General features: G+C 41.1%; 1 non-coding gene across 1 annotated transcript; it reads right to left on the bottom strand.

The window, feature by feature from the left end:
* Positions 1 to 965: 965 nt before the first annotated feature.
* Positions 966 to 1,073, bottom strand: LOC112704225 (small nucleolar RNA R71). Its single transcript, XR_003154861.1, has one exon. It is a non-coding gene; the product is annotated as a small nucleolar RNA R71 (small nucleolar RNA).
* Positions 1,074 to 6,524: the final 5,451 nt, after the last annotated feature.

Genomic DNA, 6,524 nt, shown 5'->3' with positions numbered 1-6,524 from the left:
GCCAGGATGGCACAAGAGGGAAGATTCTGTTTTCAATGCAAATTTTTTTCAAGTTTTCAAAATTTTTCAAAATCAAATCTTTTTCAAAATAACTTTCAATCAAATCTTTTGATTTCTAATTTCAAAATCTTTTTCAAAAATCACTTTACTTCTTTCCCACTTTTATTTTCGAAAATCAATTAATGTTTTTCAAAATGTTTTCAAAATCCTTCACTTAATTTTCGAAAATTGCTTCCCTTCTTCTCACATCTTTCTAATTATGGACTAACACTATTCCTTAATGCAAAATTCGAACTCCATCTTCTTTGATAAGTTCGAATTTTCTACTTCTGCCTTCTATTTTTCTTTTCTTCTGACACCTCAAGGAATCTCTATACTGTGACATAGAGGATTCCACAGTTTCTTGTTCTCTTCTCTTTCTTATGAGCAGGAGCAAAGACAAAAGCATTCTTGTTGAGGCTGATCCTGAACCTGAAAGGACCTTGAAGCGAAAGCTAAGAGAAGTTAAGGCACAACTCTCTGTAGAGGACCTAACAGGAATCTTCAAAGAAGAAGAACACATGGCAGCCGAAAACAACAACAATGCCAACAATGCAAGGAAGGTGCTGGGTGACTTTACTGCACCTACTCCCGATTTCTATGGGAGAAGCATCTCTATCCCTGCCATTGGAGCAAACAACTTTGAGCTTAAGCCTCAATTAGTTTCTCTAATGCAACAGAATTGCAAGTTCCATGGACTTCCATTGGAAGATCCTCATCAGTTCTTAGCTGAGTTCTTGCAAATCTGTGACACTGTCAAGAGTAATGGGGTTGACCCTGAGGTCTACAGACTTATGCTATTCCCTTTTGCTGTAAGAGACAGAGCTAGAATATGGTTGGACTCACAACCTAAAGAAAGCCTGAACTCTTGGGAAAAGCTAGTCAATGCCTTCTAGGCAAAGTTCTTTCCACCTCAAAAATTGAGTAAGCTTAGAGTGGAAGTCCAAACCTTCAGACAGAAGGAAGGAGAATCCCTCTATGAAGCTTGGGAAAGATACAAACAATTAATCAGAAAGTGTCCCACTGATATGCTTTCTGAATGGAGCATCATAGGTATTTTCTATGATGGTCTCTCTGAACTGTCCAAGATGTCTTTGGATAGCTCTGCTGGAGGATCTCTTCATCTGAAGAAGACGCCTACAGAAGCTCAAGAGCTGATTGAAATGGTTGCAAATAACCAATTCATGTACACTTCTGAAAGGAATCCTGTGAACAATGGGACTAGTCAGAAGAAAGGAGTTCTTGAGATTGACACTCTGAATGCCATACTGGCTCAGAGCAAAATATTGACTCAACAAGTCAATATGATTTCTCAAAGTCTGTCTGAAATGCAAAATGCACCAGGTAGTACTAAGGAAGCTTCATCTGAAGAAGAAGCTTATGACCCTGAGAACCCTTCAATAGAAGAGGTGAATTACATGGGAGAACCCTATCGAAACACCTATAATCCTTCATGGAGAGATCATCCAAATTTTTCATGGAAAGATCAACAGAGACCTCAACAAGGTTTCAACAATAATAATGGTGGAAGAAACAGGTTTAGCAATAGCAAGCCTTTTCCATCATCTTCTCAGCAACAGACAGAGAGTTCTAAGCAGAATAACTCTGACTTAGCAACCATGGTCTCTGATCTAATCAAAACCACTCAAAGTTTCATGACTAAAACTAGGTCCTCCATTAGAAATTTGGAGGGACAAGTGGGTCAGCTGAGCAAGAAAATTACTGAACTCCCTCCTAGTACTCTTCCAAGCAATACAGAAGAAAATCCAAAAGGAGAGTGCAAAGCCATCAACATGGCCGAATTTTGGGAGGAAGGAGAGGCAGTGAACGCCACTGAGGAGGACCTCAATGGACGTCCACTGGCCTCCAATGAGTTCCCCAATGAGGAACCATGGGAATCTGAGGCTCAAAATGAGACCATAGAGATTCCATTGGACTTACTTCTGCCATTCATGAGCTCTGATGAGTATTCTTCCTCTGAAGAGGATGAGTATATCACTAAAGAGCAAGTTGCTAAATACCTTGGAGCAATCATGAAGCTAAATGACAAGTTATTTGGAAATGAGACTTGGGAGGATGAACCCCTTTGCTCACCAAAGAATTAGATGACTTGTCTAGGCAGAAATTACCTCAAAAGAGACAAGATCCTGGGAAGTTTTCATTACCTTGTACCATAGGCACCATGACCTTTAAGAAGGCCTTGTGTGACTTAGGGTCAAGTGTAAACCTCATGCCTCTCTCTGTAATGGAGAAGTTAAGGATCTTTGAGGTGCAAGCTGCAAAAATCTCACTAGAGATGGCAGACAACTCACGAAAACAAGCCTATGGACTTGTAGAGGATGTTCTGGTAAAAGTTGAAGACCATTACATCCCTGCTGATTTCATAGTCCTAGAGACTGGGAAGTGCATGGATGAATCCATCATCCTTGGCAGACCCTTCCTAGCCACAGCAAAGGCTGTGATTGATGTTGATAGAGGAGAATTGATCATTCAAGTGAATGAAGAATCCTTTGTGTTTAAGGCTCAAGGATATCCCTCTATCACCATGGAGAGGAAGCATGAAGAGCTTCTCTCAAAACAGAGCCAAACAGAGCCCCCACAATCAAACTCTAAGTTTGGTGTTGGGAGGCCACAACCAACTTCTAAGTTTGGTGTTTAACCCTCACATTCAAACTCTAAGTTTGGTGTTGGGAGGTTCCAACATTGCTCTGAGCATTTCTGAGGCTCCATAAGAGCCCTCTGTCAAGCTACTGACATTAAAGAAGCGCTTGTTAGGAGGCAACCCAATGTTATATTTTATCTATTCTCCTTTGTTATTTTATGTTCTTTGTAGGTTGATGATCATGAGAAGTCACAAAATCGATGAAAAAAGCAAAAACAGAATGAAAAACAGAAAGAAAAATAGCACACCCTGGAGGAGAGCGTGCTGGCATTTAAACGCCAGTAAGGCTAGCTGTTGGGCGTTTAACGCCCAGTCTGGCACCATTCTGGGCGTTTAACGCCAGAAAGGGGCACCAGACTGGCGTTAAACGCCAGAAAAGGGCAAGAAGCTGGCGTTAAACGCCAGAAATGGGCACCAGCCCGGAGTTTAACGCCAGAATTGGCCAGAAACGCAATTTTGCTTGCCATTTGGTGCAGGGATGACTTTTCCTTGACACCTCAAGATCTGTGGACCCCACAGGATCCCCACCTACCCTAACACTCTCTCTCTTCTTCACCCATTCACCAATCACCTCAACACCTCTTCCCCAAAAACCCTTCACCTATCAAATCCCATCTTTTTCTTCACCACTCACATCCATCCTTCATAAAACCCCACCTACCTCACCATTCAAATTCAAACCACTTTCCCTCCCAAACCCACCCATACATAAACACCACTTCTCCCCCTTTTGGCCGAACACAAGCCATTCCCTTTTCCCTTCATTTCTTCTTCTTCTACTCTCTTCTTTCTTCTTTTGCTCGAGGACGAGCAAACCTTTTAAGTTTGGTGTGGTAAAAGCATTGCTTTTTGTTTTTCCATAACCATTTATGGCATCCAAGGCCGGAGAAACCTCTAGAAAGAGGAAAGGGAAGGCAAAAGCTTCTACCTCCGAGTCATGGGAGATGGAGAGATTCATCTCAAAGGTGCATCAAGACCACTTCTATGAAATTGTGGCCTTGAAGAAGGTGATCCCCGAGATCCCTTTCAAACTCAAAAAGGGTCAACTTTGATCAAAGGTTGGACCAAGTCCTCATAGACATCTGTGAAGAGGGCGCTCAATGAAAGAGAAAGGGAAGCCGAGTCAACTAAGAAGGAATGACCTCAAGCCCATCACTAAGAAAAGGATGGAGCAAACAAGAGACCCCACTCATCATGAGATCCCTGAGATTCCTCAAGGGATGCACTTTCCTCCACAAAACTATTGGGAGCAACTAAACACCTCCCTAGGAGAATTGAGTTCCAACATGGGACAACTAAGGGTGGAGCATCAAGAACACTCCATCATCCTCCATGAAATTAGAGAAGATCAAAGAATCATGAGAGAGGAACAACAAAGACAAGGAAGAGACATTGAGGAGCTCAAGCACTCCATAGGATCTTCAAGAGGAAGAACAAGCCGCCATCACTAAGGTGGACCCGTTCTTTAATTTCCTTGTTCTTTATTTTCTGTTTTTCGAATTTTAGTGCTTATGTTTATCTATGTTTGTGTCTTGTGATCATTAGTGTCTTAGTGTCTATGCCTTAAAGTTATGAATGTCCTATGAATCCATCACCTCTCTTGAATAAAAAACGTGCTTAATTGAAAAAGATAAGAATTGCATGAATTTTGAATTTTATAACAGTTTAATTATTTTGATGTGGTGGCAATACTTTTGTTTTCTGAATGTATGCTTAAATAGTGCATATGTCTTTTGAATTTGTGGTTCATGAATGTTGGCTCTTGAAAGAATGATGAAAAAGGAGATATGTTACTGAGGATCTGAAAAATCATTAAAATGATTCTTGAAGCAAGAAAAAGCAGTGAATACAAAAAAAAGAGAAAAACGAAAAAAAAAGGAGAAAAGAAAACGAAAAAAAAAGAGAGAAAGAAAAAGAAAGAAACAAAGTTGTGATCCAAGGCAAAAAGAGTGTGCTTAAGAACCCTGGACACCTCTAATTGGGGACTCTAGCAAAGCTGAGTCACAATCTAAAAAGGTTCACCCAATTATGTGTCTGTGGCATGTATGTATCCGGTGGTAATACTGGAAGACAGAGTGCTTTGGGCCACGGCCAAGACTCAATAAGTAGCTGTATTCAAGAATCATCATACTTAACTAGGAGAATCAATGACACTATCTAGATTCTGAGTTCCTAAAGAAGCCAACCATTCTGAATTTCAAAGGAAAGAGTGAGATGCCAAAACTGTTCAGAGGCAAAAAGCTAAAAGCCCCGCTCATCTAATTAATATTGATCTTCATAGATGTTTTTGGAATTCATTGCATATTCTCTTCTTTTTATCTTATTTGATTTTCAGTTGCTTGAGGACAAGCAACAATTTAAGTTTGGTGTTGTGATGAGCGGATAATTTGTACGCTTTTTGGCATTGTTTTTAGTATGTTTTTAGTATAATCTAGTTAGTTTTTAGTATATTTTTATTAGTTTTTAGTTAAAATTCACTTTTCTGGACTTTACTATGAGTTTGTGTGTTTTTCTGTGATTTCAGGTATTTTCTGGCTGAAATTGAGGGACCTGAGCAAAAATCTGATTCAGAGACTGAAAAGGACTGCAGATGCTGTTGGATTCTGACCTCCCTGCACTCGAAGTGGATTTTCTGGAGCTACAGAAGCCCAATTGGCGCGCTCTCAACGGCGTTGGAAACTAGACATCCTGGGCTTTCCAGCAATATATGATAGTCCATACTTTGCCCAAGATTTGATGGCCCAAACCGGCGTTCAAAGTCACCCTCAGAAATCCCAGCGTTAAACGCCGGAACTGGCACCAAAATGGGAGTTAAACGCCCAAACTGGCATAAAAGCTGGCATTTAACTCCAAGAAGAGTCTCTACACGAAAATGCTTCAATGCTCAGCCCAAGCACACACCAAGTAGGCCCGGAAGTGGATTTTTATGTCATTTACTCATCTCTGTACATCCTAGGCTACTAGTTCTCTATAAGTAGGACCTTTTACTATTGTATTTTCATCTTCTGATCTTTGGAATCTTTTGATCTTTAGATCTTTTGATCATTGGGAGGCTGGCCATTCGGCTATGCCTAGACCTTGTTCTTATGTATTTTCAACGGTGGAGTTTCTACACACCATAGATTAAGGTGTGGAGCTCTGCTGTACCTCGAGTATTAATGCAATTACTATTGTTCTTCTATTCAATTCCGCTTGTTCTTGTTCTAAGATACCACTTGTTCTTCAACTTGATGAATGTGATGATCCGTGACACTCATCATCATTCTCACCTATGAACGTGTGACTGACAACTACCTCCGTTCTACCTTAGATTGGGTGGATATCTCTTGGATTCCTGATACACGATGCATGGTTGATCGCCTGACAACCGAGTGCTCGCCTGACAACCGAGCCAGCCATTCCGTGAGATCAGAGTCTTCGTGGTATAGGCTAGAACTGATGGCGGCATTCAAGAGAATCTGGAAGGTCTAACCTTGTATGTGGTATTCTGAGTAGGATTCAATGATTGAATGACTGTGACGTGCTTCAAACTCCTGAGGGCGGGGCGTTAGTGACAGACGCAAAAGAATCACTGGATTCTATTCTGGCCTGATTGAGAACCGACAGATGGATAGTCGTGCCGTGACAGGGTGCGTTGAACATTTCCAATGAGAGGATGGGAGGTAGCCACTGACAACGGTGAAACCCTTGCATAAGCTTGCCATGGAAAGGAGTAAGAAGGATTGGATGAAGACAGTAGGAAAGCAGAGAGACGGAAGGGACCAGCATCTTCATACGCTTATCTGAAGTTCCTACCAATGAATTACATAAGTATCTCTATCTT

Source organism: Arachis hypogaea, chromosome 7 (genome assembly GCF_003086295.3).
Source record: "Arachis hypogaea cultivar Tifrunner chromosome 7, arahy.Tifrunner.gnm2.J5K5, whole genome shotgun sequence".
NCBI lineage: Eukaryota > Viridiplantae > Streptophyta > Magnoliopsida > Fabales > Fabaceae > Arachis > Arachis hypogaea.
This window is presented reverse-complemented; position numbering and strand designations above follow the sequence as displayed.